At 40.7% G+C, this 18,973-nt stretch overlaps 1 non-coding gene and 1 pseudogene across 1 annotated transcript; both read left to right on the forward strand.

Moving 5' to 3' along the window:
• The first annotated feature begins 2,551 nt into the window (after positions 1-2,551).
• On the forward strand, positions 2,552-2,691 carry LOC125931155 (small nucleolar RNA SNORA7). Its single transcript, XR_007460406.1, has one exon. It is a non-coding gene; the product is annotated as a small nucleolar RNA SNORA7 (small nucleolar RNA).
• Positions 2,692-2,729: 38 nt separating this feature from the next.
• On the forward strand, positions 2,730-3,172 carry LOC125930252 (60S ribosomal protein L32-like; annotated as a pseudogene).
• Positions 3,173-18,973: the final 15,801 nt, after the last annotated feature.

Below are 18,973 nucleotides of genomic sequence, written 5' to 3' on the forward strand. Positions count from 1 at the left end.
AGCAAAACAAATATCAACAAAAAAAAAAAAAAAAAAAAAACAAAAACAAAAAAAAAAGAAAAAAACCACAAAAAAATTAGGGAAAAAAAAAAAAAAAAAAAAAAAAAAAAAAAAAAAGCTAATCCCCAAATCCCCAAAGGTTATATGCTACATGATTCTTCCACTTTTATAACGTTTTTGAAATGATAAAAAACTACAGAAATGGAGAACAGATTAGGGTTTGCCAGGGGTTTAAGGAAGGGGTGGAGGAGGATGGAAGTAGGTATGACTAAGCAAAAGCAACATGAGGGATCTTGTGGGGATAGAAATGTTCTGTATCTTAACTGTCTAAGTCAATATCCTGGTTGAACTTTAATGTGAACATCAATTTGAATTTCATACAATGCCCATGGAATTCCAGATATAGTCATAAGAAACCCATAATTGGCTAGGTAGATATGCAAAATATAGTTCCATCTTGACTTCAGGTGCCATGTGTTTACACAACTGCTAATGGAAATGTTCCCTATCCTAACTATGAATGTCAATATTCTAGTTGTGATATGTACTAGTTTCTTTAAGATGTTACCATTGGAGGAAACTGGGTTAAGGGTACATGGAATCTTTCTGCACTATTTTATACAAATGCACGTAAATCTACTGCTATCTCAAAATAAAAATGTTTTTAAGAAAAAATAAAAGCATCTGCATACAAATCATCATTATGTGTTTTCCAAGAACACATGCAGAAAATAGACACTGAGGAGATCAGAGGGACTGCTTGCTGGTAGGGAAGGTGAGGAGAATGGGAGTGAGCCATGGGAATAAAGGACATATTTTGCTAATAGCAGAAAAAGCTTAAATTCTTTTTTAATGCTCTCGGTTCACATTTGTCTGACCAGCCAGTGATGGATTGTAGCACAGAGTCCATTACTCCTTATTGAATGCATCCAAAGTCATAGATCAGGGGTCGCACACAAAAAATCCTTCTATAATATGAGGTTTATAGGATGTCCATGGAGCTCCATATATAGCCACAGGCTTCATGTAATTGGCTCAGGAAGGTAGGCAAAATATGGTTCCCTTTTGATTGCAGGTGTTAAGTATTTACACAACAGCAGATGAAATTCAAATCAAGGCGTCACTATAACAACAGTTAAGTTTGCATCTCAAAATCCTATCTTGGGGGCAGCTAGGCTAAATGGCTCATTGTAATTATTTGGATAATTCATTTGTACAGGCATAGTACCATTAAATAACAAAATACGTTCAGTTTATAAACTAATCTTATTCTTATGTCTTAGTTCTCTTAAATTTTCTGTGAAGGCTTGATGTTTAAAGACCGAAGGGGAGAATTTCCTGCTAAGGGTTTTTAGTAGATATTTTATTTTATTTTATTTTATGTATTAGATATTTTACATAAGAATTTACTGGACAAATTCCTTGGAAGTTTACAATCTAGAATTCTAGAAAGATTTTTATGTATACTACCCCTTTTCTGAGTGTATGAGGAAGCAGAAAGTTCCACAAACTCAGGCCCATCTGATCTTTAAGAGTGTATTCAATTAATTCAAGCTTCTATTCACAACTGCTATGTGCCAAAAACTGCATTAGACACTGATGAAAAATGTAAGTCACATACAACCTCTAGCCTCAAAGAGCTCAAAATCTAGTAGAGGAGACAAGGAAGTAGAAAATGATAACTCAGCATGGAAAGGAATAAATAAAGGTATGAGCAAAATCTCATTTAAGGAAGCAGAGTATGCATTGTAGTGTGTTCTTGGAGGCCAAGTAGGAATGACATCCAAACTGTTCTTGAGAAAGGATTAGGTGTTTGAGTGACAGAGAGAAAAAGGAAGTGCATTCAAGACAGGTATATGCCAGGCTTGAAGACTTAAGAGGAAACCGCATCCTTCTCACTTAAAATTCTAAATCAGAGTTCTACTTACGGTTCTCCCAGATTGCACTGCAACTGTCTCAGCAAGCTAAGGAGTCAAGGCATCCGTGGGGACTGGCCATCCTCCCCTGCTTGTGTCCCCTGTGTCGTCCTTCTGTTTCTCCAGCTGCTCTTTCATTCTCTTCCCTCTCCTGACCAACCTCCTCCAAGTCTGCCCTACCTGACAAATCTGTGACCATAATGATCCCACGCCCCAACGTACCCTGAACTTTCAGGTCAGGCATCCACCACAGCTTTTGTGTCCCCCTTCAAGTCCCTGAGAGAGAATATCTAATCAGCCTAGCTGATTAGTTTTTAGACATGTCTACTGAACATTGTAAAAGTGTCACATGGTGTGCAGTTAACCCCGCATCTCACATGGACAAAGGAAACAGTCTCCCTTGTGATTCCTCTTTCAATGTCAGGTGCCTGGTTGAATATTCTGGTTTCATGTTTCTGAACTGAGGGGTTCCAGAATTTAGGTATTCTGCAACCTTGGCTGCATATTACAACCACTTCTAAGACATATTTTAAAATTCTGATGCCAAGAACCCGTCCCCAGAAATTCCAATATAATTGATTGGGTGAGGCTTCCCAGGTGATTTTATTGTGCACACACATCAAAAACCATGAAGACTTCTCCCAGGATCGTGTCTGGGGAGTGGTTAATATTCTGCCATCTTCGTAAATGGGAGAGAAAGCGAGCCTTGCAGAGGTACCCATTCTACTCCCAGTTTGCTCAGCAGCTGGAGATTGGAAGACAGTCTGCAACAATGTTCAAGGCCTGAGCAGGAAATCTTCCTTCTAGGACTCAATGATACCATCTCTGCTTCTTTCCTGAAGGCATAATGGCTGCCCTCAGACCTCTGGTGAAGCCTAAGATCATTAAAAAGAGGACAAAGAAGTTCATCTGGCACCAGTCAGACCAGTATGTCAAAATTAAGTGCAACTGGCAGAAACACAGAAGCACTGATGATAGGATGCGCAGAAGATTCAAGGGCCAGATCCTGATGCCCAACATGGGTTATGGGAGCAACAAGAAAACAAAGCACATGCTGCCCAGTGGCTCTCAGAAGTTTCTAGTCCACAAGTCAAGGAGCTTAAGGTGCTGCTGATGTGCAACGAATCTTACCGTGAAGAGATTGCTTACAATGTCTCCTCCAAGAACCGTAAAGCCATAGTGGAACGAGAAGCTCAGCTGGCTATCAGAGTCACGAATCCCAATGCCAGGCTGCACAGCAAAGAAAATGAATAGACAGACAGCTTATGTGCACATCACATTTGTTTTAATAAAACCATAAAACTACAAAAAACAAACAAACAAAAAACCATGAAGACTTGCTCTTAGTGCACTGTTGGGAGAATTGATGAGTGGCTTCCTGAGCCTATGACTAATGGCATCCTTCCAGCTTTTGTCATCAGCATCAGCTACTTGCACAGATGCTCTCTGACAACACTCAGCTAATCCTCCATATTTTAGGCCTATATTGCCAAAAACAGACGGTATTGGCTCAAAGGAAGGAAGTAGCTTATTCCCACATACCTATATCTCTCCTTTCAGAATTGCAGAATTCCAGAATGAGAATATACATAATAGGGAATGAGCTCATGGAGAAAGTAAGACAGTGTATAATAAGCTACATTCTCATTGGAATCCCTGGGTTCTATGAATGGGTGGTGACATTGGTATATCGTGTATGCAGTGATCCTGATGCAGCTGACTTTAACAAATAGTACCCTTCTTCTACAACACCGCACCTCCAAGTGTATTCCCCTTTTTTTTGTTCAGAGTCAGTTCCTCCAATGTTCAGTGAGGGGACACCTCCTATCTCGCTTTGTCCCAGCCCCTAAAATGGTCATAACATTAAAGATACAGGTAGTTAAAAAAAAAAAAAACCACAGATACAGGTAGTCATTTCTCCATCTAAATCATCTGCCTGTTTGGAATATACTATAAGGGTATGTTTCTTGGGGTACATCCCTCAGCAGTTTAGAAAAACAGTTCCTTCTTCAATAGCTGGTGCAGTGACTCAGTCCTGCCCGGCCTAGTCCTTGACCAGCAGTCACAAGGTTAATTTTCTGTCCCAAAGATTCATGTCTCCTGAATCATCCAAAAACAACACTGTAGAATGAGCCCAATGTCGTAAGTGATGTAGCCCAAGGCTTTCTGGCCTATGCCAGCAGTTAGATATTTACCCCAGGCTTGGACTTCCAAGGTTATAATAGGAAAATAAGGCAAAGCAGTGTACACACAGTTCTGGGAATGTACGTGTTTGGCACCCATATACTGGAGCTCACAGACCCACAGAAAGACACTGACTTATATTGGAAATACCAACACAGAGACACATGTGCAAAGTAATTCCAGACAGACCGTGGTCACCAGCGCTTGGCTAACATGTGAGGTCACACGCACATGTAACTTGCACATCATTCCCCTTCTGATACCTATGACTCATTATCAATACCTGCAGATATTTACATCCAAGGAGAATATGGTGAGCAGCTAAAACTACCTACTTCCCCTCCTTTCTCATCTCCTTAGATATCACCCTATACCTCCAGGGATATGATGCCTTTGCCAGTGGAAAAGGAAGTGTACTTCCTTAAGGAGATGAGCTAGCCAATCTCACTGCTCTTCTCCATACCAAGTGGAAGAGGGGGAGCCCAAATGTAAATCCACACAGTGAAGGCAGGAAGCAAGGCTTAGACATTTTGATGACGAGAGTTTTTTCTCAAATTCTCATCCCTGCCACTACAGAAACAGCGGTCACTACGGAGGGCTGAGAACACTAGTTCAACACACCTTTCTCCCTTTCACCCTTCTCTTCATATTGCTCTGTTTGCCAAAGGTCATTTCATCCAACCCACTGCTTCTGAGAACTGGCAACTGCTACAATAATTACAGGCAAGCTGCCCTATCCTCTCCTTTCACCCCTCTCCAAGGTCTCCCAGAGATCAAGGAAGTTTACCTGAGCAGGCATCAGTCACATGTCTATGCCTGCAGGCTAGAGCTGGGACACAGCCAAAGTAATTCCAGGAATTGGACTTGGACAATATCCTAAGATAACCTCTCTTTTTCTCCAGAGCCTGGGTGAATTGTGTAGTTTGGGACAGGCTGCCTGAAGTTAGGACTCACTCTGTGTCTCCTACTTTCCACCTTCTACAACTGGTTGCCTACAGTTTACCTGAGGTCCAGGCTGGAGTGGAGAGAATCAGTTCTCAGAATTCAGCACGACTCTTCACAGGTGGCCCGACCAGTGCTGAGTGTAAGAAATTATGATTCAGGTCTCAAATTGTGATGATTCAGGTCTCAAAGTTTTCAATGTTAGAGCTCCTTTTGTTCTCTCAGATTTTCCAATCACAGTCATCTATTTCATAAAGAATTTTGAGTTCTACTCTGTGCCAGAAACTGGAGATAGAAAGGAGAATATAGCACAGAACTTGACCTCCAGGATCTCAAAGTATAATGTAACGTGCATCTCTGAGCTCGTATTCTAATAAGTGGAGTGAGGTGGGTGGGGAATGGGCTAAATGGGCGATGGGTATTAAGGAGGGGACTTGTGTTGAACACTGTGAGTTGTATGTTAAGTGATGAATCACTAAATTCTACTCCTGAAACAATATTACACTATATGTTAACTAACTAGAATTTAAATGAAAATTTGAAGAAAAAAAAAGAGGAGAAGCGTCTTATAACAAAGCGATCCCTCTCTTTTTGCTATGGTGTATTTGTTGTTGTTTGTTTTTGTTTCACTGATTTATTTCACAGAGAGAAGAAAGCAAACAAGTGGGTCAATTTTGCCATCTTGAGCTGAAAGTCTCCAATAGCAAAGATTCTAATGGAGATTTAAAGGACAGTATCTCAAAGAAAGAGAGCACTCTGGAGTGGATTACTTTAGTATTTGCTTGGCCCTGTTCCCAGTGTAATAGAGTCCCCTTAAATTATCCCAAGACCTGAAGGACATGCTAATCTAGAAGCTGATGATCTGGAAGAAGAGAAATATGGGTAGTCACCATCCTGACTTGTCAAGAACTGAGAGGTTTCCAAGCTTAAAAGATTTTCAGTGCTAAAATGGAAAGTTCTAGGCAAACCAGGGTATGTTGGTCTCACCCAAAGTGGTGGGATGAAGAAAGTGGGCAGAAATGCCGTAGGTCTCATCTTGATTATTTCCTTAAGTTCTCTGAAAATGTGTCCAGGGCTGGGAAGCAGAAATTTATAGGTAAAGTGAGTACAAGCCAGATGGACGAAGCTCCTAGTTTGGGGGGGGGGGGGGGGGGGAGCAGTGCAGGATGCAGAGGGAGGAGGATGGTATCAGCAACCATTTGCCAATAGAAACAGAGCTCCAAGACTTAACCAGGGAAAGTATCTGGCGTCCAGTCTTTGCAGATACCACAAAGCAGAAGAGAGGATTAAGAGTGAGAGGGCAGGACTTGGATAAGGACAGTGCCAGGCTGGCAAAAGAGAAGTCAGCAACCATTGTTTCATGTGAGTGAAGTGGTTGATATGGCAAGCAAGTGAAGACAGGTCAATTAAATTGACCTCTGATACAAGGACATTATTTAGGCTATAAAACCAGGAAGAACAGCCCATCTCCTGTCCTGGCAATGTAGTCATGACATGTGCCATTGGGCAGATCCTGTTGACTTTTCCTATAGAAGCAGACTCTGTCGCAAAGGGTACCTGGAAAGGTTAAGAGGATGTGCTGGGAAGCCCTGTCAAGTGGCCTTAAGAGACTCACAAACCACTCTTCCTCCTTTCCATCCCTTCAGAAAACCCAGCAGGCAATGCTTACTCATTCTCCTGTACTTAACTGAGCTACCAGGTTAGATATTAGTCCTGAATTCCTGGAGCAGACGTTGGCCACAAAGATTAAACCATAATTTTAAATTGTGAGGGGCAGCACAGTACAATGAGAAGGGGATGGCTTTTGCAAGTCAAGACACCTAGACATTGATTTAGTCTGGTCACTTACTACCTCTGTCAAATTAACTTGTAACATTGGTTTAATAGTAGGTATTACATAAGGGGTTTTGTGAGACAGAGACATAACTGTATGAAAATACCAAGCACATGCCAATACATGAGAAAGGGAACCTCCCTTCTTCCCACACAGAGTGACCCAGCTCCCTGTGTGTGTGTGTGTGTGTGTGTGTGTGTATGAATGCATGTGTGATTGTGTATATGTGTGGCTGTGTGACTGTGTATGTGACTGTGTGTGTGTATATGACTGTGTGTATGACTATGTGTGGCACTGTGTGTGTGTGTGTGTGTGTGTGTGTTCATGTGACCCTCTGGCTTAGAATCGTAACCAGCGGATAGAAGTCCTCTCTTCTTTCTCATCCTTCCTCGGGAGCTATACTTTAACTGCATGCTGTAGCTCTCATTCCAAAGCCAGAAAGTTTTGACTTCTCCATTTTTTCACAGACTTCCAGCTCAAAAACACACCAGTGGCTTCCATATCATTGTAAAAAGGGCCCTGGAACTTATTTTTTTCTAATTTTGGAGGGACATGAAGCTATCTCTACCTCTGAGATATTCTGCTCCAAAACCCTCTCTCTACCAGGATTGGGTAACTGAGTCAGAAATGATCCCCTCCCCTAATCCCAGAGATAGTTCCTGTGACAAAAACAAACCACAGTGTTTCCTCCAACTGCTCCCAGCTGTGTCTCAATTCTCACCTCTGTCCCCTATCTTCACTTTGCTCCATACACAATGAGCTCATCAGGGACCATGAAAGACCCCAAAGAAAGATGCCCACAGTAGAGGACTAGCATGTGTCTGGAAATGTTTGAAGAATTCTTTAAGAATATAAGCTTCCAGCATAAATCTATGAAAGGGAGGGAACTCTGAGGCCTTCCAAAAAGGAGGAGTCTAGAATTAGAGAACTTTTTAAACAAAATTTTTTTAATATTTATTTTTGAGACAGAGAGAGACAGAGCATGAACGGGGGAGGGTCAGAGAGAGAGGGAGACACAGAATCTGAAACAGGCTCCAGGCTCTGAGCTGTCAGCACAGAGCCCGACGCGGGGCTCGAACTCATGGACCGCGAGAACATGACCTGAGCCGAAGTTGGACGCTTAACCGACTGAGCCACCCAGGGGCCCCTAGAATTAGAGAACTTTATTTTTCCACTTCCTCTTACTTCTCCTGGTCCTCTGGGCTCTTTGTTGCTGAGCAAAGGGAAATGGATAAGACATGATACAGAACTATCTGCTTTATGGGTTTCTAGAGTGTTAAACCTTTGTTCCCAAGTTACTGACCCAAGATACCTAAAAAGAGTGAGAATCTAGACAGGAAGAGGGATGAAGAGGTGGTCATTTCATGACCACCAAAGGTGGCAAGCCAGTCACTTGAACAAGATTAATGGAAGGTTCTATTCTCCTGGGCTGGACTGGCTGGAAAGGCAGGAAACTTCAGGCTTTCCTGATTCTTCCACATTTGTACAGGACCACCTCTCTTAGACTTCAGTTCCTTGTCACTGCTGTCCTCCTTTGGTGTGAATAAATGAGGGGAAGACTGCCTCCCAGCCAAGAGCTGAGCTGCAGGGTGTACAGAGTTTTCAGCAAACACCACCCGGACGTGCTAAAAAGCTGCCAGGTTACATGGAAATTTTAAGATTTACACATTCTTTCTCCCGAACTGAGAAAATTGCTTCCAAGTTTTCAAGAAATTGAAATTCTGAAAGGAATTTATTCACTCATTTGTTCTTTTGACAAATATTTATTGATCACCTATTTGAGAGTTACTGTTCTATGCCTTCTGGATAAAGCAGAAAATGGGAGATAGGAATTCTTTGCCCCTTGAGACTTACATCCTCTTGGAGAGACAAGAAAATCATAAAGAAATATATAGTAAAATGCTGGATTATAAGTGCCATGGTGAAAAATGGAGCAAGCCAGAGGGATAAAAAGAGTCTGAGGGTAATCATTGGAACAAGGTGATGATGGAAGAGCTCCCTGGAAAGGACACATCTGAACAGAGGAGGCTACCATTCAAGTACATTACAGTAGAGGTTACCAAGCAGGAACTGCAGGTACAACTCCTGAGGCAGGAGTTTGCTCGGTGTTTTCAAAGACGAGAAGAAGGCCAAGGCAAATGAAACAGAATAGGGAGAAAGACAATGATAGAAACTGAAATCAGAAAATTTTGTCATAACCAGATCTCTTAGGGCTCCCTAGACCATGAGTGGGGAGGGGCAATGAAATTTATTCCACAGATAATGGAAAGCCATCAGGAAGGGTTTTGTTTTGTTTTTGGAGGCGGGAGTATAAAATCTGCTTTGTTTTTAAAGGATCGCATGCTGCCTGCTATCTGTAGCATAGGTTATATAAGGGTACAGGTGGAAACAAGGAAAACAGTTAGGAAATGTGGCAGTGGTCCAGGTGACAGGTGCTTGGGATCTGACTAAGGGATTGGAATTAGGGATGGGAAATGAGATAGCATTATAAATACTTTTTATGGTAAAACCACAGGATTTGCTGGGAGATTGGATGTGGGTTGCAAGAGAAAGAACATTATCATTGATGACTCCAAAGTTTTGACCTAAGCATCTGGGTACTTGGAGATGCCATTTGCTAAAATGTGTGGAAGGCTGTGGGAGGAGTGTTTTGGGAATGCAGAGAATCAAAAGTTTTGACCCGGATGTGTGAAATCTGTGATGCTTTATGACATCCAGTGAACTGTTATGCAGGCTATTAAATGAACATATCTGGAATTCAGGGGGAAAGGTCAGGGCTGGAGATACAATTTGGGAGTCATTACCACATAAAAACCATTAGGATAGAAGATCTTAGCAAGTGAGGGTCATCCAAGATTGAAAGCTTAAGGACGAGGAGGACCTGCAAAGGAGATGCAATTATCATACTCAAGCAAAGAATAAAAGTCAGAACACAATTCATGGCATAATGTAATGTAATGGGGAAAAGATGGTGTTTGTTGTTTGAATTAATCACTCTCAATGTGGGTAAGAATGTAGGGTAACTGGCAATGCAATACATTCATTGTTCTAGGAGGTGTCATTTTGGAAAAAGTACTTTGGAACTGGAACTTCTTAACCTAGTAATTCCACAACCAGGAATAATGACTTACTTATTCTTTTATCATCTACAATTTATTGAGACTTTTTCACTCTGATCACTGCTCTAGACACTGAGAATATGGCAGTGAAATAAATACACACACACACACACACACACACACACACACATACACACAAACTATATCCACCCTCATGGTTCTTATATTCAAGTCAGGGAATTATTACAGTATTCCTTGAAAGAGTTACAATTGAAGATAACTAAATATTTAAATAAGGGGTGGGGTGCCTGGCTGGTTCAGATGGCTAAGGGTACGGCTTCAGCTCAGGTCATGATCTCCCAGTTCATTAGTTCAAACCCCGAATTAGGCTCCGCACTGACAGTGTGAAGTCTGCTTGGGATTTTCTGTCTCTCTCTTTACCCCTACCCAACTCATGCCCTCTCTCTCTCCCACACACACACAAAATAAAGAAACTTAAAAACTTTTTTAAATGTTTAAGTAAGGGATTGGTTAAGTAAATAATTTCTGTTCTTATATATTAGGTAGCCTTTAAAATATGAAGAAGATGGGCCACCTGGGTGGCTCAGTCGGTTAGGCATCTGACTCTTGATCTTGACTCAGGTCATGATCTCATGGTTTGTGAGTTTGAGCCCCACATCGAGTTCTGCACTGACAGTGCGGAGCCTGCTTGGGATTCTGTCTCTCCTTCTCTCTGCCCCTCCACCACTAGTGCTCTCTCTCTCTCTCTCTCTCAAAATAAAAATAAACAAACTTTAAAATAAATAAAAGGGCGCCTGGGTGGCTCAGTTGGTTGAGCGACTGACTTCAGCTCAGGTCATGATCTCATAGATTGTGAGTTTGAGCCCTGCATCAGGCTCTGTGCTGACAGCTCAGAGCCTGGAGCCTGCTTCGGATTCTGTGTCTCCCCCTCTCTCTACCCCTACCCTGCTCACGCTCTGTGTCTCTCTGTGTCTCAATAATAAATAAATGTTTAAAAAAATTAAAAATAAATAAATACAATTAATTAATGCAGAAGAAATCCAATTATAGTGGCAAATATTTCTAAACTACTGCACAGCAAACAGTGGTAATATGAACAAGATATACAGTATGGATTCATTTATAAATCATATGTCATGTGTATATGGGCACATGCACATGAGCACACATGTGCCAAGACAATTCAATGAAATACTGGTTTGTGAGTTTTTATTGTTGCTTTTGCTGCTATAGGAAGAACTACGAGATATCATTCCCTCCCCATTCTTATATATGTTGGTGTGCTGAGTCTGAGGCCACAAATTATGTTATCTCTTAGGGATTCGACAGATCAGGGCATAAGAGTGAGTGTATAGACCCAAAGGAGGCTGGTATACTGGGGGAGCTACATAATAGGAATCTAAGTTCATCACCAAAAAGGAAGATTAGCTAGGAAGAAAAGTCTAGTAGCTAGGATGTATTTCCAGATATATTTGATTTAGAGAGATTAAAAAAAAATTTTTCCCTCACATATATATGTATATAGATATACATGCATATGTATATGTATATATATGAAAATCATAAATTTATAAAATTTACAGAATTATAAATTTATAATTATATTTTGGTCAATAAAGAATGAGAAAGAAAAATAGAGTTGAAAGCTGAACTAGAATGAGAACAGTGGTCAAATTATGATGATTTTTGTTTTCTTTTGTTTGGCTACATTTTTTTCTACAATAAGCATTTATAATTTTGCAATGAATTTCAAGTACAGCGAGACCCCAGAAGGAAGAGGGATCACTTTGGCTAAGACCATCAGGAAAGATTCTCTGGAGAAGATGATATCTGTGCATCAGAGCCCTGTGGGTGGAAATGGGGGTGGGTGTAGAATCCTGGGCAGGCAAACATTCACAAATGCAGCAGGTCACAGGGATGTGTTCAGAATATTACAAAAATTTGCCATTCTGTATATGGCACATGCACAGCCTACTCCTCACTTCCCAGGTAGTTGTCTGAGGATGAGGTCTATGTGTGGGATAGTGGAGGAAAGTGTGTAAAAATGCTTCCCTCGTGGGGCACCTGGGTGGCTCAGTCAGTTAAGCGTCCAACTTCAACTCAGGTCACAATCTCGCGGTCTGCGAATTCGAGCCCCGCGTCAGGCTCTGAGCTGATGGCTCAGAGCCTGGAGCCTGTATCTGATTCTGTGCCTCCCTCTCTCTCTGCCCCTCCCCCGTTCATGCTCTGTCTCTCTCTCTCTGTCTCAAAAAGAAATAAACGTTAAAAAAAAATTTTAAAAAAATGCTTCCCTCGTTACCCTCCCTACATCTCTCAGCGTCTTGTTTCAATAGTTTCCTCCAAGATCATCAAAATAATGCAATAATAATGTTCAACTATCTCCTTAACAAACAGTATACTTATTTGAAATATAAGTAAAATCATTTAAATTTTAAAATGCCAAAGCCCTGCCTACCCAGAGATTTTGATTTGGGATTTCTAAGATGGACCCATTATTTTTGTTTTTGTTTTTTACCTGTTCAAGCAGTTCTTATTTACATGGGGGTGTGAGAAACCATGGTCTACTAAATTCTAAAGCTCCAAGCTCATTAGGGCTTCAGCTGAAATTCATTACTAAAAATTCTTGAGGAGGAGGAGCCAAGAAGGCAAAACACCATGGAAGTTTTTTGTGTCTCACGTCCATGAAATACAGCCAGACCAACACTAAACCATCATGCACACCTAGAAAACTGATCTGAGAATTAACACAACAATCTGCACAATCTGAACCACAGAATTCAGCAGGTACGTGGTGCAGAGAGGAGAACTGGGGGAGAGAGAAGCTGCAGAGGGCAGGAAGCTGCCTTTGAATGCAGAGAGAGATGGGGGCTACAGAATACGGGAAAAGCACCTCCACCAAAGCAGCTAGAGAGAAAATGGAAAAGTGGAAACAGCCACAGGGGCTGAACTAAAAGGCAGAAAGGAGAAAAGAGAAAGGAGAGGGTTTAAATTCCACTAGGACTATAAACAGGGGGAGCACAGAGTCTAAAAATCCACAGCTCAATACCTCATGGTGCTCTGGTGAGAAGGGCGAATCCCCAGGAGCAGAGTGGAGTCTGGGTTCTTCAGGCCACACAGGGAGAGGTGGTTCCCCTGCTGGGAGGACACCTGGTAGAGGCTGCGTGGTCCCCCAAAGGCAAGACCCTAGTGGACTCGGGAGAAAAACCACATTCGTGGGTGCTGGAACAAGGTCATTAAGGGTGAAGCCTGGTGCCAGGTGTGTGCTGTGATTTTCCATAATCCCTAAGGCACTGCTGCTACACTATCTCATAAACTTTTTCTGGGCAGGCTGGCACCCAGCCGCAGTCTCTGGGCATCAGCAGTAGCACAGACCTGCAAACATTCCTGGGTGTGGCTAGCACCCGGCCATAGCTCACTGAGACCCTCCACAGGGGGGGCGGAATGGGTCAAAGCTGCAGTCCCTCAGAAGTAAGGGGTCGGGAAAAACAGCCACATCTGAGACAAAACTCAGGAGAGAGGTGCTGCTTGGGGCTTGGTCACGGACTGTATAGAAGTGGGGAGTGGACGGAAGCCAAAGACAAAGGATGGGTGCGCGATTGCTGATTGGGGAGAATAGAGTTCTGATACTAGAGACTGGGTAGCTGGGAGACGCCATTTTCACCGCTGCCGGGCATACACACACCAACAAGCGCCACAACAATCCACCCCAGCAAGTATTAGCACCATCTAGTGGAGAATGGAGCCATTACACTAAGCCCTGCCCAACTGGGCCAACCTCCCTCTTCAGGAACACAAGTCTCTCCGCCTGCTGAGTTTATGGACTATAAAGCACTTCATACTTTGACTTCTAGGGGAAAACAAAGTTATTTCAGTTATTTCAGTCATATTTCAGTCTGTTCGCCAGTCCTTCTATTCAATTTTCTTTCTTTCCTTCTTTTTCTTTTTTCTCTTTTTTGTTTCTTTTTCTTGACTACAGAGAGAGAAAAATTCATTTTTATTAAAAATATTTTTCTTTAACATTTTTTCTACTATTTTTTACTTTTGTGTAAAATTTTCAAATTCTATATTACCTCCATCATTTCAGTGTATTCATTTTTTCAAATTTTCAAACGATTTCCTTTTTTTCTTTCCCTTTTTTTCTCTAATCTATCAAGCCCCTTTCAACACCCAGACCAAAACACACCTAGGGTCTAGCATCATTTATTCGATTTTTTGCGTGTGTGTGTGTTTTTAATTTTTTTATTTTAATGTTTTTAATTTTAATTTTGTTTACCTCATTAATTCCTTTTCTCCCTTCAAAATGACAAAACAAAGGAATTCATCCCAAAAGAAAGAGTAGGAAGAAACGACAGCCAGGGACTTAACCAACACAGATACAAGCAAGAGGTCTGAACCAGAATTTAGAATCCCGATAACAAGAATACTAGCTGGAGTCAAAAATAGATTAGAATCCCTTTCTGCAGAGATAAAAGAAGTAAAAGCTAGTCAGAATGAAATAAAAAAATGTTATAACTGAGCTGCAATTTCGAATGGATGCCATGGCAGCAAGGATGGATGAGGCAGAACAGAGAATCAGCAATATAGAGGACAAACTTAAGAAGAATAATGAAGCAGAAAAAAAGATGGAGATTAAGGCAAAAGAGCACGATTTTAGAATTAGAGAAATCAATGACTCATTAAAAAGGAACAACATCAAAATCATAGGAGTCCCAGAAAAGGAAGAGAGAGAAATAGGGGTAGAAGGGTTATGTAAGCAAATCATAGCAGAAAACTTTCCTAACCTGGGGAAAGATACAGACCTCAAAATTCAGGAATCACAGAGGACTCCCATTAGATTCAACAAAAACTGACCATCAACAAGACATATCATAGTCAAATTCACAAAATACTCAGGTGAGGAGAGAATCATGAAAGCAGCAAGGGAAAAAAAGTCCTTCACCTACAAGGGAAGACAGATCAGGTTTGCAAGAGACCTATCCACAGAAACTTAGCAGGCCAGAAAGAAGTGGCAAGATATATTCAATGTGCTGAATCAGAAAAATATGCAGCCAAGAATTTTTTTTATCCAGCAAAGCTGCCATTCAAAATAGAAGGAGAGATAATAAGTTTCCCAGACAAACAAAAATTAAAGAAATTTATGACCACTAAACCAGCCCTGCAAGAAATATTAAGGGGGACTCTCTGAGGGGAGAAAAGATTAAATAAATAAATAAATAAATAAATAAATAAATAAATACCAAAAGCAGCAAAGACAAAAAGGACCAGAGAACACCACTAGAAACTCCAACTCTACAAGCAACATAATGGCAATAAATTCATATCTTTCAGTATTCACTGTAAATGTCAATGGACTAAATGCTCCAATCAAAAGACATAGGGTAACAGAATGGATAAGAAAACAAGATCCATCTATATGCTGTTTACAAGAGACCCACTTTAGACCTAAAGACACCTTCAGATTGAAAGTAAGGGGATGGAAGGGCACCTGGGTGGCTCAGTTGGTTAAGCGTATGACTTCAGCTCAGGTCACGATCTCGCGGTCCGTGAGTTCAAGCCCCACGTTGGGCTCTGGGCTGATGGGTCAGAGCCTGGAGCCTGCTTCTGATTCTGTGTCTCCCTCTCTCTCTGCCCCTCCCCCATTCATGCTCTGTCTCTCTCTGTCTCAAAAATAAATGAACTTAACAAAAAAATTAAAAAAAAAAAAAGAAAGTAAAGGGATGGAGAACCATCTATCATGCTAATGGTCAACAAAAGAAAGCTGGAGTAGCCATACTTATATCAGACAATCTAGACTTTAAAATAAAGACTGTATCAAGAGATGCAGAAGGGCATTATATCATAATCAAAGGGTGTATCCACCAAGAAGACCTAACAATTGTAAACATTTATGCACCAAATGTGATAACACCCAAATATATAAATCAATTAATCACAAACATAAAGAAACTCATTGATAGTAATACCATAATAGTAGGAGACTTCAACACCCCACTCACAGCAATGGACAGATCATCTAATCAAAAAATCAACAAGGAAACAATGGCTTTGAATGACACACTGGACCAGATGGACTTAACAGATGTATTCAGAACATTTCATCCTAAAGCAGCAGAATATACATTCTTCTCCAGTGCACAAGGAACGTTCTCCAGAACAGACCACATACTGTGAAACAAATCAGCCCTCAACAAGTACAAAATGATCGAGATCATACCATGCATATTTTCAGACCACAACACTATGAAACTCGAAATCAACCACAAGAAAAAATTTGGAAAGGTAACAAACACTTGGAGACTAAAGAACATCCTACCAAAGAATGAATGGGCTAACCAAGAAGTTAAAGAGGAAACTAAAAAGTTCATGAAAGCCAATGAAAATGATAACACCACAACCCAAAACCTCTGGGACACAGCAAAGGCGGTCATAAGAGGAAAGTATATAGCAAACCAGGCCTTCCTAAAGAAGGAAGAAAGATCTCAGATACCCAACTTAACCTTACACCTTGAAAAGCTGGAAAAAGAACAGCAAATAAAACCCAAAAACAGAAGAAGACAGGAAATAATAAAGATTAGAACAGAAATTAATACTATCAAAACCAAAAAACAAAAACAAAAAAAAACCACTAGAACAGATCAATGAAACCAGAAGCTAGTTCTTTGAAAGAATCAACAAAATTGATAAACCACTAGCCAGTTTTATCAAAAAGAAAAAGGAAAGGACCCAAGTGAATAAAATCAAGAATGAAAGAGAAGAGATCACAACCAACACAGCAGAAATAAAAACAATAATAAGAGAGTATTATGAGCAATTATATGCCAATAAAATGGGCAACCTGGAAGAAATGGAAAAATTCCTAGAAACATATACACTACCAAAACTGAAACAGGAAGAAATAGAAAATTTGAACAGACCCATAACCAGTAAAGAAATCAAATTAGTAATCAAAAATCTCCCAAAAAACAAGAGTCCAGGGCCAGATGGATTTCCAGGGGAATTCTACCAAATATTTAAGGAAGAGTTAATACCTCTTCTCTTAAAGCTGTTTCAAAAAAAGGAAAGGAAAGGAAAACTTCCAAACTCTGTCTTTGAAGCCAACATTACCTTGATTCCAAAACTAGACAGAGACCCCACTAAAAAGGAGAACTATAGACCACTTTCCCTGATGAACATGGATGCAAAAATCCTCAACGAGATATTATCCAACTGGATCCAGCAATATATTTAAAAAATTATTCACAACGGGGGCACCTGGGTGGGTCAGTCGGTTGAATGTCCGACTTCAGCTCAGGTCATGATCTCACAGTTTGTAGCTTTGAGCCCCACATCAGGATCTGTGCTGACAACTCAGAGCCTGGAGCCTGCTTCAGGTTTGGTGTCTCCCTCTCTCTCTGCTTCTACCCTACTCATTCTCTGTCTCTCTCTTCCCTCAAAAATAAATAAACGTTAAAAAAAATTTATAAAAAAATTTATTCACCACAACCAAGTGGGATTTACACCTGGGATGCAGGGCTGGTTCAATATCCACAAAACAACCAATGTGATTCATCACATCAATAAAAGAAAGGACAAGAACCATCTTGTCTGCATCTATTGAGAAAGCATTTGACAAAATAAAGCACCCTTTCTTGATAAAAACCCTCAAGAAAGTAGGGTAGAAGGAGCATACCTCAAGATCATAAAAGCCAGATACAAAAGACACAATGCTAATATCATCCTCCATGGGGAAAAACTGAGAGCTTTCCCCCTAAGGTCAGGAATAAGACAAGGATGTCCACTCTCACCACTGTTATTCAACATAGTATTAGAAGTCTTAGCCTCTGCAACCAGACAACACAAAGAAACAAAAGGCATCCAAATCAGCCAGGAGGAGGTCAAATTTTCACTCCTCACAAATGACATGATACTCTATATGGAAAACCCAAAAGATTCCACCAAAAAACCCACCAGAACTGATTCATGAATTCAGCAGTCACAGGATATAAAATCAATGCACATAAATCGGCTGCATTCCTATACACCAACAATGAAGCAACAGAAAGAGAAATCAAGGAATCGATCCCATTTAAAACTGCACCAAAAACTATAAAATACCTAGGAATAAATCTAACCAAAGAGGTGAAAAATTTATACACTGAAAACTATAGAAAGATTATGAAAGAAATTGAAGAAGACACAAAGAAATGGAAAAAGATTCCATGCTCCTGGATAGGAAGAACAAATATTGTTAAAATGTCGATACTACCCAAAGCAATCTACATATTCAACGCGATCGCTATCAAAATAACACCAGCATTCTTCACACAGCTAGAACAAATAATCCTAAAATTTGTATGGAGCCAGAAAAGACCCCAAATAGCCAAAGCAATCTTGAGAAAGAAAACCAAAGCAGGAGCATCACAATCCCGGACTTTAAGTTATACTACAAAGCTGTAATCATTAAGACAGTATGGTACTGGCACAAAAACAGACACTCAGATCAATGGAACAGAATAGAGAACCCAGAAATGGACCCACAAACGTATGGCCAACTAATCTTTGACAAAGCAGGAAAGAATACCCAATGGAATAAAGACAGTCTCTTCAGCAAGTGGTGCTGGGAAAACTGGACAGCGACATGCAGAAGAATGAACCTGGACCACTTTCTTACACCATACACAAAAATAAACTCAAAATGGATGAAAGACCTCAATGTAAGACAGGAAGTCATCAAAATCCTTGAGGAGAAAGCAGGCAAAAACCTCTTTGATCTTGCCTGCAGCAACTTCTTACTCAACATGTCTCCAGAGGCAAGGGAAACAAAAGCAAAAATGAACTATTGGGACCTCATCAAAATAAAAAGCGTCTGCACAGCGAAGGAAACAATCAGCAAAGATAAAAGGCAACAGACAGAATGGGAGAAGATTTTTGCAAATGAAATATCAGATAAAGGTTAGTATCCAAAATCTATAAAGAACTTATCAAACTCAACACCCAAAAAACAAATCATCCAGTGAAGAAATGGGCAAAAGACATGA

Source organism: Panthera uncia, chromosome A2 (genome assembly GCF_023721935.1).
Source record: "Panthera uncia isolate 11264 chromosome A2, Puncia_PCG_1.0, whole genome shotgun sequence".
Lineage (NCBI taxonomy): Eukaryota > Metazoa > Chordata > Mammalia > Carnivora > Felidae > Panthera > Panthera uncia.